The 19,597-nt window shown below is 37.9% G+C and overlaps 1 non-coding gene across 1 annotated transcript; it reads left to right on the top strand.

Annotated features, from left to right (window-relative positions):
- Positions 1 to 4,537: 4,537 nt before the first annotated feature.
- On the top strand, positions 4,538 to 4,701 carry LOC111819230 (U1 spliceosomal RNA). Its single transcript, XR_002822974.1, has one exon. It is a non-coding gene; the product is annotated as a U1 spliceosomal RNA (small nuclear RNA).
- Positions 4,702 to 19,597: the final 14,896 nt, after the last annotated feature.

Here is a 19,597-nt window from a genome sequence, read left to right as displayed (position 1 = left end):
CCAATTGATTGTTGACAACAGTACTACATCTATTCAATGAGGAAATAATAGTATCTTCAAAACATGGTGCTGGAGCAATGGGATTTGCACATGTAAAAGAATAAAGTTGGACTTCCACCTCACACCATATACAAAAATTAACTCAAAATGCATCATTGACCAAAATAGAAGAGTTTAAAACTATAAAACCCTTAGAGGAAAGCAGAGGGATAAGTCTTCATGACCTTGGATTTGGCAGAGGATTCTTAGATATCATACCAAAAGCATGAAGAAAAACAATGGAAAATTAGATTTAAAAGATGTGGTCTGAATCAAAATTAAAAATGTGCCTCAAAGGACATTATCAAGAAAGTGAAAAGACACATATATAATAAGGTTTTAATTTCCAAAATATACAAAAAACCTGCAACTCAACAACAATAAGATGAACAAGGCAATTAAAAAATGGGCAAAGGATATGAGCAGACATTTCTTAAAAACGATATACAAATGAACAGTAAGTACTTACAGAGAAGCTTAATGTCATTAGTCAATAGGGAAATGGAAATCAAAACTACCATGAAATAGATTTCACACCCACAAAGAAGGCAACTATCAAAACTCAGGAAATAACACGTGGTAGCAAGGATGTAGGAGTACCTGGGTGGTGCATACGGTTAAGTGCTAGACAATTAGCTGAAAGGTTTGTACTTCTAGCACACTCAGGGTCTCCTGGGAAGACAAGCTTGGCAATCTGCTTCCAAAAGGTCATAGCCTTGAAAACCCTACGAAGCAGTTGTACTCTGCACACATAAGATTGCCATGACTAGGAATCAACTCAATGGCAATTAACAACTACAACAGAGAGGATGTGGAAAAATTAGAACTCTCATGATTTGTTGTGGAAAACAGTTTTGTGTCTCCTTTTAAATTAGAATTACTACATGACCTAGCATTCTGCTTCCAGGTGTATACCCCAAACAACTGAAAACAGGGACTCAGATACTTGTACAACAATGTTCATTGTAACACTGTTCACAATAGCCCAAAAGTTGATGTGTCCAATAATGGATAAATGGATAGATAAAATATGGTATATAGAATATTGTGGCACAATAGAATATTATTCAGCCATAAAAAAGAATAAAGTTTTGATATATGCTCCAATATGGGCAAACCTTGAAAAAATTAAGCTAAGTGAATTAAGCCAGACATAAAAGTACATATATTGTATGATTTCATCTATATCAAATACCTAAAATAAGCATATTCATGGAGTCAGAAGGCAGATTAGAGGCTACCATGAGCTGCGGAGAGAGGAGAATGGGGATTTATTGCTTAATAGGTACATAATTTCAACTTGAAGTGATGAAAACATTTTGAAAATAAATAGTGGTGATGGTTGCACAACAGTGTGAATGCAATTAAAACTGTTCACTTAAAAATGGTTCAAATAACATACTCTATGTATTTTACCACAATAAAAATTTTTTAAAAGCAAATTGATAGTCTTCTTGTATAAAAAAGTCCAAATGTTGAAAATATTTGTTAAATTCATATTCAATTAAATTCTCAGACTATTTGAATTTCTTTTCTTACATATAGTTTATTCAAACTTTTTTATGCATAGTTGAATTCAAAACACAGCTGATTGGCAAATTTACTGATTAAATGTAAATACTATGAAGACGATACAAATGTGGTTTATTTTGATTAACTGGAGCCCTGGTGGTACACTGGTTAAGAGCATCACTGCTAATCAAAAGGTCTGCAGTTCAAATCCATCAGCCATTACTTGGAAACCATATGAGGTGTTCTACTCTGTCCTATAGTTTGGACATACGCGTTGGAATCAACTGGACGGCAGCAGGTTTGGTTTGTTTTTTTGTTTTTTGTTTTTGTTTAAGCAAATCAGGAAAATATAATTTTTTAAAAAGGATTCCATTGTCTGAGTTCATGGAATATAAGGAGACAACGTGAGATGAAGAGGATGAAAATGTTCCAGTATCAAATCTTTCAAAATCTAATTGAATCCATTTATAAATTAAGTACAATTTATCTGAAAATATAATTATCGGTAAAAAGTATAGACAGGTAGAAAAATCTGCTTTAGTTTCTCGGTGGTAATATACTCATAGATATGTGAGTTGACTCCTGAATTTATTATATAATAATATTGTAATAATAGTAATAGTAATATTTTTTCACAAAATTCCTTGATTCCTAGATTTCAACTTGCATTTATTCTTTCTGCCCTCTAATGCAATGCATATTTCTGAAGATACGTTGTGTGAATATACAATATGGCAACTATTTAGACATGCATAAAGAATGTTTATAATTTAAACAATGTAACCTGAAATTGTTGTGTTGTCAGTTGCCTTCAAGTCCTTCCAACTCATAGCGACCCCGTGTACAACAGATCAAAACACTGCCAGTCCCGCTCCATCCTCACAGTCGTTGCTCTGTTTCAGCCCATTGTTGCAGCCACTCTGTCAATCCATCTCATTGAGGTTCTTCCTCTTTTTGGCTGACCCTATCCCAAGCATGACGTGCTTCTCCAGGGACTGGTCCCTCCTGATAGCATGTCCAAAGAGCATGAGACGAAGTCTTGCCATACTCACTTCTAAGGAGCATTCTGGCTGTACTTCTTCCAAGTCAGATTTGTTCATTCTTCTGCAGTCTATGGTATACTCAATATTCTTCGCCAACACCAATTTCATTTAGATTAAAACTTCTTAACGTTTAAATATAAAAATTCATATTAATAGAGCAGAGAATTTACTAGGCTATAAGCTATAAGAATCAAAATAGCAAATACTGTACACTTGAAGTGTATGATGTAAAATAAAATAGAATGAATCCAACCACGTAGGAAAGCATATTAAACTAAGAACTGGGACTTTTTATTACCTTTTAAACATATCATTTTACCGTCTTCAAATCAAAAAACAAAAAAATAGAAAGAAAAGTAAATGTCAAGTAGAATCACTAAACTGAGTATTACCTTAGCAAATTAAACTTTGCCTAGTAGCAGAGTAACTTTCTATTCATTCATCACTTCATGCTAATTTTACAAATTAACGTGGTTACTACAGAATATGTATTATGTCAGTTATAGAAATGTGATTTCCATTATCATTCCATTCTCCTTATATCTATGTTAATAAGTCTTAAAAATAGCTTTGAATCATAATTCCCTGATAAAAGTTTCTTCAAGGGCCCACTAGTTTAGCTTGGTTACCCAGAATTAACGTTTTTCATTATATTTAAAAATGATTTCAAATACTGAAATTCTTATCATCCCAAAGTAAGGGTCTAGATGTTAAAAAATAATAGTAAAATGAGTAAATGCAAAAGATGTAATCATACATTTTTAATGTCCTTAAATGATCCAGAAGGCACTTGGAGAAATGTGTTTAAGAGCAGAAAATTTAGACTCAGAACATTCCATTACTAATTTTGCTCTGCTACTTATTAACCATATAAACTTTCCAAATATCATTTACCTTGTGTACACTTTGAGGACTATAGTAGACTTTACAAGGTTATTGTGAAAATAAAATAATTAAATGTATGTAAAATACTAAGCTCATTTCCATTTTTATAGAGTGCGCGCAACAAAATTTTGGAAAGAAATCCAGTACAATAATTTATATACTTCTGGAGCCTGATTATTATTATTATTTTTAATGGCAGTGCACATTTCACAGCCACCCAAACTTAAAATTCCAGTGTTGCAGAGAAAAGTCTCCAGACCTTGATCAGGCAAAATTTAGAGGATTCATTAAAGCATTTAAGAGATATATTCAAACTGGGAGGCATCAATCCACAAAGTGAAACCAACTAGTCCTGTGAGGGAGCTTTGAGGGCAAACAGTTACAGAGCAAAATCAGGAAGTTACATCACAATACTCTGGTTCTTTGTGAGGTAAAGGGATCAGAGGTGGGACATGTCAGAGGCGGGGGGCTTGTACTTCACTGGCTACATTTGTCCACACCCATTCCCTTTGAGTGATTCCAACTCATAGCAATCTTATAGGACAGAGTAGAACTGCCCCACAGGGTTTCCAAGGAGCGGCTGATGCATTCGAACTGCCAAACTTTTGGTTAGCAGCCAAGCTCTTAACTACTGTGCTACCAGGGCTCTTACTTTAGTCCCGATGGGCTAATCAGATTAATTACAAACTTAATTGCAGAAGTACGTGCTGGCTCAAAAAATTACAAACAAGAGTCACAAGATGCCTACAATACATATTTTCCAGAACAGGTTGCAAAAGCAACTTGCTTAAGGCAACTCATTTCCTAGAGACAACTTGTAAAAAAGGCTGCAGTGTCCATTTGCTTCAAGACCCCCTCTCAAGGTACTGTTGTAGAGCTTAATCACAGAGTCCGCTTAAAGTAAAAGCAAAGAGTTTCATTGAGAGAGATAACAATTCACGAATTGGGAAACACAAAGTCAAGAGACTTTCAACAGTGTTCCACAGAGGGAAAGTGCAAACGGTTTTTACTGAGGAGAGAAAACAAGTGTACGTGATGACAATCATGGCGGCTTGGAAATACATGTAGCTATAAGACAATGATCATTAAGGTGGTTTTTCCAGGGCAAGGCTTATTCGTTGCACTCCGGATATGCTGACCCCTGCGATTTCCCCAAATGTAGGAAACTTAACTGCATAATATGTGGTAATGGGGCACTGCGTTAGCACTTTAAGGAGCCCTAGTGAGACCAGCTAGCGACAGAAAAGGCCTTAAATGACAAGTTATGCTGGTTAAAAAAATTTTTCTAGAAGAATTGCACAAAGGCTGTTTGCTTCCTCCTATCTGTCCGCTTGTGACTGTCTTTCAGATCAGCCAATTAGAACTAGAATCCTGGGCATGCGCAGTAAGAGACCAGGTTGACCTTCAGACGGCCTCATCCCATAACTATTGCCTAGGAACCAAAATCACCCGACATATGTCCTTTAGTGGGAACCGAGCCCATTTCAGAAGCGAGAAGTCCGTCAGCCATTTCTGTGCCAGAATCCTACCCCGCCTCTTTATGAATATATATAAAGTTAATGAATATGTATGACTTCCCCTTTTCACGTGGTATAAAACTGCACCCCCAGCCCTTTGTTCGGAGAGAGAGTGCTTTTGGGGAGGATTCCCCCTCCTCTCCTTACTTGCTGCGAGTAATAAACTATGCCTTGCTTTAAACCTGCGTGACTCTTAGTTATTCTTAACGAGAGTACAAGTGGCGAACCCATTAGGTCCGGTAACAAATTCCCTGGTACCCCAGGTGGGACCCTAATTGGGGTCCCCCCCGAGTCAACTATCTGATTGGACAGACTTTTCCTGGACGGGCTTGTGGTCACCTGAACTCTCTTTGTGCAGTGCCCCTCAGGCTTGGTAAGTTCAAACTCTGAGAGTTTACTTTCAATTTGGCTCAAAAGAAAGACATAGAATTTTCTTTATTGTGTGTGTGTGTGTGTGTGTGTGTGTGTGTGTGCATGTTTTTTTTTTCCCGGGTTGTGTGTTTCTGGTTGGTGCACCCTGAATCTGGGAGGTTGGCGTAGACATTTCTGTCTATTCAGATTGTGAGATTGAAACCCTCCAGCCTGGCCTGGCTCTGAGGCGTGGATGTGAAATTCTCCAATTGGCACCGAATTGAGAGAGTGAGGTTAGAAGTCCCTCCATCTGATTTTGGGAATACATGGTATCTGGAAGACTGATGTGGGGGCTGGACCTCACTAAGATCATCTTTGTTCCCGTTTCCCTCTCTGGCTTGTCTGGTGTGAGTACTCTGTTTGTCTGTCTGTCTTATGTGTATAGTATATGGAAACTGATTGGTGGAAAGAAATTCAGGTTGAATTAGAACATACCTGTAGAGACTCCTAGGAGTTTATTGATTGGGCTAAAGAAAGAGATACATGGGAGAGAAGATTTTCAGTATAGACTGGGATTTGGATCACAATACAGGGAATGCTCTCGACAGAGTGTTAAGATTTCAAAAATAGGGTTTCTCCAGAATCTGGGAAACTTCTCGCCTGCAACATGAGAGACAATAAATTCCTATTGGACTAGGAAGAAGAAAAAGCTGGTGGTATAAACTATCCATAAAAATAAATAGCTAGGTTCTTGGGAACAGTTAATTGAACAGAATGGGAAATCAGGAAAGCACACCAGGAGATTCACCCCTAGGGTGCATTCTTAAACATTGGCAATTTTATTCTTATGATCAATTAAAGAAAAAGAAACATATTTTTCTGCAACACTTCCTGGCCTGGGTATACCATCACTGACCAGGAGAAGTGGGCTTTGTATGGGTGTCTGAATTTTAATACTATTTTACAGCTGGATTTATTTTGCAAGAAGGAGGAAAAATGGGATGAAATCCCCTATGTACAAGCCTTTTTGGCCTTCTACCAGAATAAGAGGCTACAAACAAAATGCAAATTGACCGCGTAGCTCTAGCTGCCAAAGCTCAATCTAAAAAGCCTCCAAAGGAATCTGCAAAATCAGATCTTTTGGAGGATCCCCTCTTGAATTGAAGTCCGGCCCTGATCTCACCAATATCTCTACCTGAACCTTCAGCATAGCTCCTTCTCAGCTCCCCTTCGCCTGCTGTTTCTGATCCTATCCTCAAGATTCCTTCTGCCCCCGCTTCCCTTACTCCTCATTCAGGACTCACAGCCTCTTTGATGGCGGGTCCCAGCAAGCTTACCTCTACCCCTATTGTTGGTCCTCTGTCCTCACAACATTTATCTTCCCCTCCCAAATTCTAAAAAGACTCCAGCTGGGTTGTATCCCCTGCTAGAGGTGGCAGATGGATAGGGCAGTGTGGTCCAGCTACAGGTCCCCTTTTCTGTTTCAGATTTAAGTGTGTGTAAAGAGAAACTGGATAATTTTCAGAAGGCCCAGAGAAATTTAGACAGGAGTTTGTTAAGCTCAGTCTTAACTTTGTTCTCCGTTGGCAGGATGTGATAGTAGTTCTGCCTACCTGTTGTTGTACTGATGAAAAGAATAGAATACTAGCTAAGGCAAGAGAGCACAATGTTTTGAAGCCAGGGGTGAAGTAGTTCCTGAAACCAGTCCACAATGGGATTACAAGAACCAACTAGATTGGGCAAGAATGAAACATTTTATAACGTGTGTGGTTGAGGGAATGAAAAAGTGTGTCCATAAGCCAGTTAACTAAAGGTCAAAGAAATAACCCAAGGAAAAGATGAGAACCCTGTGGCCTTCTTGGATAGGCTGATAGAGAACTGGAAGAAATTTACCAAAGTAGATCCAGAGGCACCAGAGGTCACCCCTCTGCTGGGTCTGCATTTTGTAACCCATAGTGCCCTAGACATTAGAAAGAAACTTCATAAGTTAGAGGCTGGCCCCCAGACCCCATAGTCCAAGTTAGTGGAATAAGCCTTTAAGGTTTTTAACAACAGAGACAAGGCAGAAGAAGATAGAAAGGATAGGACGATAGAAAGGCCCAGTTGTTGGCTGCAGTTATTCAAGGTCCACCTCGAAGTAACCTCTGGGGGCCCAGGCTGTCACAAGTAAGTAGCTGACCTGACAGACCTTGGAGCGCCCTTCAGGACTGCCAGCAAAGCTGGGGCCCCAACAATGTGCATATTGCAAAAAAGAGGGACACTGGAGACAGCAGTGCCCAGACCATCCTCAATTGGGAAGGCTAGGATCCTACCCCAATCGTGACCCTAACTTGCAGTTGCCACAGCTTTCTGAGTGACGAGGCCCAGCGGACTACCTAGCTCCTGCAAAACAACGACAGACTATCTCCATTTCCCCTGCAGAACCTCGGGTTACTTTTGACATGGCAGATTAGAAAGAGTCACTCTATGGGTCGATCACTCCTAGGTCAAGCCTTTTGTTCCTCCTGGACAGCAAGATGAACTCTCTACAAGCCAAGACTCCTACACCTGTGAACCAGTTGAAGGCCTCAAGTGGCTGTTTAAAAGACAGAACAAGGTTCCATAGATAAGTATTATGAAAATAAATGTAAAAGAAATACTGAGAGTTGTCTTCACCTTGACCATTCTCTTAATCTTTATTTTGGCTACAGTCTGTGTGATTCCCCTTTTTTGGACCAACTTATGTGCCTCGGTGTATGCTTTAATGAGTTGGTGCTGACACTAGGTGTGGTAGAAATCATCACCTAGTATTAACATGGGAAGTCCTAGTTGGAAACTCCTTATCCTTCTTAACATGGCCACAACAAGCTTAGCTCTTCCATTAACCCATTCAGCTTTAACATCCAGTAATGCCAACTATTAAATTAATGCTTCCCAAGCCATTGCTTCAAGAAACAATTTAACATATTGATGGATCTGTTATCAGACCCCAACAACTGTTGAACAAGGAGCACAGATCTCTTGAGTACCGTCCACCCCCATACACAATATTAACCTGGCAGCCTTTGAAACAGCTTTCAGGACAGAGCAACCCCTTCTTATATCTCCATTTCAAGTATCTCCCATACCTGTACTTCATGAAAGTAACTCCTGCTTCCAAATTTGGGACTTGCTAATGTCGACCAATTTTGTTCCCAAACTAGTACATTCCCCCTGAGTGTCCTGGGAATGCCTATCCCTTCACATGAAAATGAATGGCCCCCGAGGGGCAACAACCCAGTGCCTCTAAAGGATAAGTGATAATTTTACTAATTTCAGGAATAAGGTCAATAAAATCTAGAACAAAAATAAAATATAATCATTAGGAACCTACCCTGGTTGCAACTCAATGAATGCAGTCAATGTTGCACTATCACCACTTCAAGAGTCCTGGCTAAAACAGATCCTTAATCATGCTAGTTTGTTTAACAGTTCAACAGGTATTATCTATATGTGTCTCCCAAAAGGTTTGGTGTTCCTTTGTGGCAACACTGTGCTAACATGCATCAAGACTTTACATGAAAATAGAATATGTACCATTGGGTTTGCTCATCCCAACCCAGACCTCATTCAGATATATAGAGCCCTAACCAGGTAGAAAGAGGAATAGGGCTAATAATAGCAGAGATAGTAGCCCTCATTGGAACCTTCGCAGGAACCACACCTGGGTTCCTGTATCAGGGATCAGTAATATCAAACATCACTGCAATCGCAGAGATAGTTGCCCAAGATTTAGGGGAAGGAATTGGAGCCCTCAACATAGCCCTAAATTCACTGGCAAAAGTAGTCTTAGACATCGAATCGTTCTGGACTTCCTTCTCTCTGAGCAGGGGAGAGTCTGTACAGTTGCCAACAGCAGCTGTTGTACCTATGTTAATACTACTGGACAGGTAGAAATTAGAGCAAAACTCTACTTGACCAGGCTGAGTGGCTTTATAAGTTTAACCAGGGATCAAAAGCTGAAGACATATGACAAACAGTAAAAAATGTGCTTCCCTCTCTCCTGGCACCCTTATTCACTATTTTATTATTGCTCTTGTTTGGTACCTGTTTATTCAACTTGTTGATCAAATTCATTACTTCCAGAACTCAAAAGTTTTGCCTTCAGATGATGGTAGCTTAAGGATTCCAACTCATTCCATGCCAAGATCAAGAGGAAACGCAGCCACCCTATAAAGGGCCTTTTGAGATGCATAGAAAATACAGTAGTTTAGCTCAGGCAGCAAGAGAATTCTACTTCTCTAATCAATAGAACCCTGCATCCTTTATCAGCAGGAAGCAGCTTCAGAAGAAGAGACTTCCATCCCTAAACCCCTCAAGAATGAAGAGCGTGAATTTCTCAGGGTATATTTCTCGACTCCATGGCAATGAGTTTGGTGGTTTAACCCCTTGCCATCAAGTCGATTCTAACTCATAGCGACCCTATAGGACAGAGTAGAACTGCCTCATAGGGTTTCAAAGGAGCATCTGGTAGATTCAAACTGCTGACCTTTTGGTTAGCAGCCAAGTTCTTAACCAATCCACCGCCAGGGTTCCAGATAAGACATACAGCAAGTTAAAATTCTACAAGGTTAGCTTATAGATTTCCAGGAGCCAATTTAGCAAGAAATTCTGTTGCATATACATTCTTTATGCTGCCACAAACATCATCTCAAGACTCTCTGGATAAGCATTCCCTTGAAAACATTTCTTCACAAACAGCTCTTTGCTTCCTTCATTTTTTGTTGAGAGTGCCTAAAGTTCTACTGTTTGTTAAAGTTTCCTCATTCTTTTTTAAAAGTTACTTATCTGGCAAAGCACAGTGGAAACTTACAGACATGACAGTCTTATGCTAAAAATCAAAAATGGAGTCTGACTTTGGACAAGAGCATAGCCCTTTCCTAATAATCAGGTGCCTCTATTATTAATTTTAGGTGTTCTTATTCAGTACCTTCTTTCCATTTCCTAACTTGACCACAGAGAAAAACATTTCCTTAGTTCCCCATGGTTATGGACCAGATAAAAGACTCAAAGGTCATGTGTCGCTGATTTTATTTTAACTTTGCTGAATATAACAGAGACATGGCTTAGTTTAGACATTTTACTTTAGTCAAAAGTTCCCTTGGCTCTCCTCTCTTACACCAATCATTTTAGTTTCTTCCTATTTCCTGAAATGCACTTTTGTTCTCATAGAGGGAAAAAAAAAAGCTGTTGACTTCAAGTCAATTCCGACTCATGGCAACCCTATAGGACAGAGTATAATTGCTCCACAGGGTTTCCAAGGAGCAGCTGGTGGATTCAAACTGCCAACCTTTCAGGTTGGCAGCTGAACTCTTAACTGCACCACCAGGGCTTCCCATAGAGAAATCACTTATAAATATTGTTGCATCTATCTATATTATATTTTGTTGTTGTTGTTAGGTGTGATCCAGTTGGGTCCAGCTCGTAGTGACTTAATGTAAAACGAAATGGAATGCTGCCAGTCCTGCACCATCCTCACAATCAATGCTATGTTTAAGCTCATTGTCACAGCCATTGTGTCAATCTATCTCACTGAGGGTCTCCATCTTTTTCGTTGACTCCCAACTGTATCAAGCATGATTCGTTTCCCCAGCAATCCTCCTGATGGCATATCCAAAACATATATATATATTTATAGTTAAAATATATAAATATGTATGTACATATTTATAACAATATATTTTTGTCAATAGTATTGAGACTCAGTTTCTCAGTCTAGCACTCAAGTTACCAAGCTAACAATTAGCTTTTTCTCCTGATGCTTCTCAAATATGTATGCCCCGCCTTTTAAGTTGGAGCAGCCACTATTGTCAAAACATATAGAATATATGTCTACACCTTTGTCTTTGCATCTGTCGTTTTATTTTTCTGAAATGTATTACCCCTCCATCTACCTATATAAAATATTACCTCTCCTCAAAAAAATAATTCTTGCTGATCTCCACATCAACACCCACATTCTATTATAGTCTTATATTTTGTTTGCAACATATATAACTCTCACTTACATTGTAGTAAGTTCTGTTGTTATTTAATTCCAAATATTGAACTAGCATTACCTTGAACATTAGCCATATACTAATTTTTACATTTTATACATTGCAAATAAGGAAAATGTAGAGAACAAAGTTAATTGGGGATATTTTCCATTTTGAACACGGGACATGCACTCTTCTTTTATATGCACTGTAACAAATTAAATAAGTGTAGATAAAATTTAATAACCCATTTGTTATTAAACTCATATAATAACTCATTTGTTCTGTTAGAACAAGTAGCAGTGTATGTTCATGTATTAAGGAACAGTAAAGAAAAAAATAAATATTAAAACAACAACAACAACAAAGAAACAAAAAAGATACTCAAGCTAAAGAACAAGATAACATCCCCATGGGCTAGAAATACAATGTGGGGTGTGGAAGGTAAAAACTCAGGCCTGAGACATCTAACTGTGAGAGTAAGTAGACAGTGCTTGAAGTTTGTAGGTGTGCTGGAGAGCACAAACAGTTCAAACAAGGTAGGTTATTAGATTTGTTCTTACTACTTTATTCTCATACAATGGGCTTGGAGAGTTGCAGTGAATCTAGATGGGCCAAGGTTTAGAAATGAGATTATTAGGAGGAAATTGCAGACAAATAAAATAAGCAATAGCCGAACAGGATGAGTGAGAAAAGAGTGGTGAATTGGGAAGCATACAAAATGAGCTTGTAGATCTACATTGCAAAATGAAATATAATCCTAAGAAAGAAGTCAGCCAAATTAACAATTAAAAGATGAAGTCATTCTGGATGAAATTAAATGAACCCAATACACAAGAAAAATGTGAAATTGTATATTAATAATCCAAATACATAAATAAATTGCTTTGTAAATATGGTTATTTAATGTGTTACTATATAAATGTGATAGTTATAGTATTGCTTAAAATAATTAGCAAAAGTGAAAATTTAGGCAAGATAATGGCATTAGAAGACATTCACTAAGCATACGGAATGACTGTAGTCTTTGTATAAAATGTTAGATTTAATTCTGATATATATCTACTATTTTATAGTAAATGCTAAAAACATAGATTACACATGTGTGTATACAAGCATGAGAAGAAAAACTCATAAATCATTTTTAACAAATAAAAGGCAGAAAAGAAGAAATGAGAAGTACAGAAGAAATGAAAAAGAATAATTTAAAATATATTAGTAATTACAGTAAATGTAAATTGATTAAATGTAAGTCCTGATTAAAGGGATTTTCCATATACTACTTATAAATGCATATGTATACACACATGCACACACACATATAGGAAATAAAAGAGTCATTAAAATAACACACAATTAATACACATTCTTGTTGTTAATTGGAATCAAGTTGTCTCCGACTTACGGCGGCCCCATGTATCACAGACCAAATCTTTGATGGGTCTTGCACAATCTTCATGTTATTTGTTATGTTTGAGTCCACCTCTGTGTCATTGTGTCACTCCATCCAGGAAGTAGCCAAGAGAAAATAAATCCTTCCTGGGGACAGCCACATTCAGTGATCTAAAAACTGCCTAACTAAGGTATCTGGACCAGAAGGAGTTGACAGATATAGTCAGAAATCTTTTGTGATGATTTATTTCTTCACTTGACAATGTCCATCATCTTGAGGATGATAAAAGTCATGAAACATCTATAAGATACTATGACTATTCCACCATTGTCAGGTGGCCTTTATGACAAAAGACACACCACTGTCAGATTATAAATATTCTGGAAAGTGGGAAAAAAAGAAAGAAAACACACACAGAGTTTAGTTTCAAGGTCCACAATGCAGTGACCAGAATCAGCTGATCATACTAGAAAAGCAAAACTGTAAACCATAAAGGCTTGACAGCACTGAGACACCACCAACAGTCCTGAGAAAGGAACAAAGTTCAGACAGTCAATTTGACAACAGTAGGTGGGGCTGATGCCTATGCAATGTGGCCTAGCATGTAGTTGTAGCTTCTCCATTAGAAATACGTTGTCCTTTACTTTATACTCGGTCTAAAATGGTGGAGCATTGTCACTTACTGTATGATTATGATTCCCTGTGCCAATGGAAGAGATATGAATAATACAGGCTTTATCAGCAGCTTGATTCTAGTTGATCTCATCAGAGAATGAGCCCTTACTATGGTCATCTAAATGAGTAACTCAGACTGTTCAATCAGCAGTTATGATTTGTTTCCATAGTTTGTGGCCAAACCCAAAGAGGAGTGTGTCTAATCTTTTTGTTGGTCTGACTCTTAGTGGACACCATCAGAATTTCACTTAGCTGAACCATCAGTGAATGAACAAAACATTTATGAGAATGTTAGTAAATAAAGGAGTCCTTGAGTGGTGCAAATGGTTAATGTGCTGATCTGCTAACCAAAAGCTTGGTGGTTCCAGTCCACCCAGAAGCGCTTTGGAAGAAAGAAAGGCCTGGCGATCTACTTCTGAAAAATTAGTCACTGAAAACACTATGAAGCACAGTTCTACTCCGACACACGTGAATCTGTCACTATGAGTTGTAGTTGACTCCATGGCAACTGGTTGGTTGACTAGTTGTAAATCAAGGAAAGCATGAAATAAGCAGCTTTGATTCAGGTGGTAGATTGGAAAGTAAAGTTTTCTTCACTGATATAGCTCCCACTTTTTTATAATGTCAGGTCATCTGCACTCTTAAATATACCATTTCCATGTGAATGGCTAGGGTTTTTAGGCCCTTCCATTGTTAGTTATCAAGTCTGAGTTGACAAGCCCTAAAATGATGAAGTCAGGCTGGAGAATCACCAAGTGCTTACATGCCAGGCATTCAGTTTCAATAAGAGTTTGTAACAAGCTAAAAGTTTTATTTGTTTTTTTAAAAGACTTAATACTCAGTGGCTGTGTAAGACAGGTAACACTCTTATATCGGGAAATGGCCTCTGAGTACACCAGCAACCATCAAGTATTTAATTAAAACTGTGATACTCTCTTCTCCTGGTGTTCTATACTGTTTATTTTGGACCACATAGGAGGAGATAAGGATCATCTCTCTATATGCATAGCCCCTGAATGGGAGAATTCCCTCTGACACTAATGGTTGTTTACAGTACACGCACATAAAATAACAATACCAATTATACAGTCAGTAGTGGAAGGCACAACAACAGTACACGGGATTGGCTCAGAGTGCTTCACCTACAAAGTTATATTAGCTTCCATTCTTCCTAGAACTCAGCCCAAATCCAATTAGCTGAATTCAGGAGTCTTTTCACCCCACGGGACCAGGATGAAAGTAGTTTAGGTCTAGAATACATGGAGTGCAGGGAGAAGAAGGCTAGATAATGTGGTGATGGAGTACAGGAAGGAGGAATTTTTTTCCCCTTGATGCCCAGCTCCAGAGTCGGTGCCCATGATTAAGACCACCTTCTTCCTCCATCTACCAACATCTTGTGAACATCTGGACCAAGAGACCCCTTTCTTTCTGCCCTGTGCATGCTTCTATAGAGCTACCTCACCACAGATTACCCACTCATGGAGAAGAGGTTCATTCTAGAAATCAAGGCTTTACATTCATTTTGCATTTGAGCAGCCACTTTGTGTTACTGCTCAACCAAACAAACCTCTAAGGTTTTCTGTTCATCCAAAACTCCATATTGAATAGTAATGTCCTTATTTATTTAAACTCTGGGGACTCCACTAACACAGACACATTGCCTTCTGTCTAGGACTGTGAGGCATGCTGCCCCCTTGTCATCCTAGTATCCCCTCCCACTCCCTGCCAGAGCAATAACCAAAGCAACATTCATGGGATTTGTGTCAATTCTCTCTCTCACTATTCAGCCTCATTAACAGCTAGGAGATTGAGAGATCCTTACTCTCCCCAGCCCACCACTTTGACAAGAGCATTTGCTACCTGATTCTAGGGAATGTGATCATATACCCAAAACCAATTTGCAGGGCCCTTTGACCATCCTCTTACTGAAAGCCGTTTTTCTGTCAATATCCTATCCTCTTCATGAAAACTGATGGGTCTAGGATTTGTTTTTACCCTCCTTCCAACCTAAAACTTAGTCTGTTATTATATCATGAAAGCAGGCAGAAGGCACACGATTATTGGATTAGAGACAAAAGGCCTTACAATAAGTAGCATGAGCATCAGCATGTGCATCAATTCCCCAGGCTGAAAAGCCCTTTGTGAGCAATGTGAGGGGCTAGATAGGTGTATACATGCAGTGGGTTTGCATTTCAGCTAAGGAACCTAAACAGTATTAGAGTTGAAAAAAGTTTATATGTATGTGTGTGTGTGTGCGTGTGTGTGTGTGCGTGTGTCCCTGAGTGGTGTAAACGGTTAATCAATTGACTACTAACTGAAAGGTTGGCAGTTGGAATCACCCAGAGGTGCCTTGGGAGACAGGCCTAGAGATCTGCTTCTGAAAAGTCACAACCTTGAAAATCCTATGGAGCAGCTCTACTCTGTACACATGGCGGGTGGCCATGAGTCAGAACTGACTCAATGGCAACTGACAACATATATATCTACACACATATATATTTGTGTATTTATTATGTGTGTGTATATATAGAGAGAGGATATATATATACACACACACCAAAGAAATCTCTATATTATATTCATATATGTTAAAATATATTTTATAGATATTGATTTTATAAGTCTATGTATATACAAATAACATGCTTTTAATGTAAGAAATATGCCAGAGACAAATATTCCCTTTATATAACAAAAACATTAAATTGTTATAAATTTTCATAAGAAATGTGAGGAGAGACCTACATGAAGAATATAACCTCACTTAAATTAGGAACATAAAAGCAGACCAAAATAAATGCGAAGAAGTATCATCTTATAAATATTTTATTTCTTCTGAACTTAATCTATTAATTTAATGCAATTTTAATCAACATCTCAACAGGATTCTTTACTAGAACTTGACCTATGTATTCTAAAGTTCAGGTGGAGTTATGAGTTTGTGAAAATTGACACTCCACGGCCCAGTGGAATTGACCTACTTACCTGAATATCAGTGAGCACACATAAGGCTGTGAACTTCAGGAAATGAAAACAGGTTATTTGAAATCCATGATTTGCTAAGAACAAAGACCTTTACTGAGGCAGACTGCTACGTCTTTCTCCCACAGAGCGGCTGGTGGGTTCGAACCCCCTACCTTTTGGTTAGCAGCCAAGTGCTCTAACCACTGCACCACCAGTGATTCTTCAGATTTCAAAGGTAAGAATGGATACTTTCTCTTTTGCAGGCAAGTGGCAGTCTTCAATCTCAGATTTGATGTTTCCTTTCAAAGAATCCATTATTCCCACATTCAAAGACAGACATCACTCTTGTATGGCCATTTGTCACTTCTAAAAAGCAACTCTCGTAATACCAATTTTGGTTATGTGGAAAACAAAATACATTGCAAGGCCATCCAATTAATTTATCTGCTAAGCAGACAGTGGCATATTTATTCTGCTCTCATATTATTAATTCCATCTATTTACATTATATATCAATTACATATATCATAGCTTTCAAATGCCAAATTCATGCTTCTCTATTCATCAGAGAATGAATAGAGCATCCAATTTAAAAAGTCACACCTTTTTTTTAAACTAAAACAATGCATGTGTATGTGTGCATGTGAGATGGCCATTTACTCCACAGTATTAAAATTAATTATAAAGTTGTTGTTGTCGTTAGGTGCCACGGAGTCAGTTCCTACTCATAGCGACTATGTACAATTGAACAAAACACTACCAGGCTCTGCGCCATCCTCACAATTGTTGTTAAGCTTGAGCCCATTGTTGTCAATCCATCTAGGTGAGGGTCTTCCTCTTTTTTGCTGATCCTCTACTTTATCAAGCATGATGTCTTTCTCCAGGGACTGGTCCCTCCTGCTAACATGTCCAAAGTATGTGACATGAAGTCTCACCATCTTTGCTTCTAAATGAACATTCTGGCTAGATAAAGAAAGATGATCAAACAGAATGTGAATATTAATGAACAATATCATTAATATCACATGCAAAAAATTTTGTTGAAGATAATTCAAAAACAGATGTAGCTGTATATCAACAGGTAACTCCCAGAAATTTAAGCTGGATTCAGAAGAAAACATGGAACAAAGAATATCATTGCTGATGTCAGATGGATCCTGGCTGAAAGCACAGAATACCAGAAAGATGTTTATGTGTGTTTTATTGACTTTGCAAAGGCATTTGACAGCTTGGATCATAATAAATTATGGATAACGTCGAAAAGAATGGGAATTCCAGGACACTTATTTGTGCTAGTGTGGAACCTGTACTTAAACCAAGAGGCAGTTAATTGTTTGAATAGAACAACGGAATACTGTGTGGTTTAAAATCAGAGTAGGAGTGTGTCAGAGTTGTATTCTTTCACCACACTTATTATGTAATCTTTATGTTGAGCGAATATTCTGAGAAGCTGGACTATATGAAGAAGAATGTGGCATAAGGAATGGAGGAAGACTCATTAACAACCTGTGTTACGCAGATGACACAACCTCACTTGCTGAAAGTGAAGAGGACTGGAAGCACTTGCTAATGAAGATCATAGACCACAGCCTTCAGTATGGATTACACCTCAAGTTAAAGAAAACAAAAATCCTCACAACTGGACCAATAAGCAACATAATGATAAACAGAGAAAAGATTGAAGTTTTCAAAGATTTCATTTTACTTGGATCCACAATCAACACCCAGAAGTCAAGAAATCAACCAACATATTGCACTGGGCAAATCTTCTGCAAAAGACCACTTTCAAGTGTTAAAAAGCAAAGATGTCACCTTGAGGACTTAGGTGTGCCTGCCCCAAGCCATGCTATTTTCAATTGCTTCACGCGCATGTGAAAGCTGGACAATGAATAAGGAAGACCAAAGAAGAACTGATGCTTTTGAATTATGGTGTTGGTGAAGAATATAGAACATACAGTGGACTGCCAGAAGAAGAAACAAATCTGTCTTTGAAGAAGTATAGCCAGAATGCTCCTTAGAAGCAAGGATGGCAAGACACTGTGTCATGTATTTTACATATGCTATCAAGAGGGACCAGTCCCTGGAGAAAGGACTTTACATCTTGCTTGTTAAAGTAGTTACCCTACTCGAAGAGTTCATTTTTTCCTAGCAGTTAATTTTGGTACATTGTTTTAATTTTTTTTTCTCTTTTTATTTATCTATTTTCCTCAACAAATTTTGGACATTATTACAATGTAAGAGTGTCTATCTCTATAAAGAAAAATTAAAATATAATGGTTTTTATTAACTCAACTTGGAATTACATCACTCTTAATTTTCTTCTTTTCCCTCTTTAATCATTACTACCATTTAAAATTAAATCTATCTATTCATCCATCCATTTATTTATATCTATTATATGAGAGGTAAGGCAGTTCCACAATAGAACAGAATGAATATAAAAATGCTTAGACCAATGCCTGGTATAATAAACGTTGGTTATGTCAAAATTATTAAAAAAAGAAATAAATGCGTATGTAAATATGATGGCTGATTATGAAAAATGAAATAAAAACAAAAAACTTGTGGGCTTAGATATCTTCACAGGTTTTTAGTAGTTGTATTATTAAAAAGAATCCATTATTACTAATTAGATGTATGTATGAAAGAGACATCCAAACATAAAAGATCATGAGATTTGTTGTCACACAGTCTTGTGTTTCAAGTCTAACATTCCTCCATTTTCCTTTCCTTATTTGTAAATTTGGTTATTAGTTACTACCTCATTAAAAAGTGCTTGAAAAGATTCCTAAAACGTAATTAGTTTTCTTCTACTATTCTCCTTTCCATTGTCCCTCAGTTTGATTCCTTGTGGTTTTTAGGTTCTCTTTGAACATACATTATGAGACTTGGTTGTATGCATTCCATTTTTAAGTTTAAAATCATGCAATATTTTCCCACGTAAGTGTAAACTATTCATGGGCATGATTGATTTTTCGTCAGTATATATATATATTTTTTTTTGGCTTTAACAAAGAGAAATTTATTTTCTCATAGTCTAGTAGGCGAGAAGTCCAGATTCAGGGTGTCAGCTCCAGGGGAGGGCTTTCTCTGTCTGTTAGCTCTGGGGGAAGGTCCTTCTCATCAGTCTTCCCCTGGACTAGGAGCTTCTCCATGCAGGAACCCTGGGTCCACAGGATGTACTTTGCTCCCAGTGCTGTTTTCTTGGTGGTATGAGGTCTC

Source organism: Trichechus manatus, unplaced genomic scaffold (genome assembly GCF_000243295.1).
Source record: "Trichechus manatus latirostris isolate Lorelei unplaced genomic scaffold, TriManLat1.0 scaffold00325, whole genome shotgun sequence".
Classification (NCBI taxonomy): Eukaryota; Metazoa; Chordata; class Mammalia; order Sirenia; family Trichechidae; genus Trichechus; species Trichechus manatus.
Note: the sequence above shows the minus strand (reverse complement) of the source record. Positions and strands in the feature narration are given on the sequence as shown.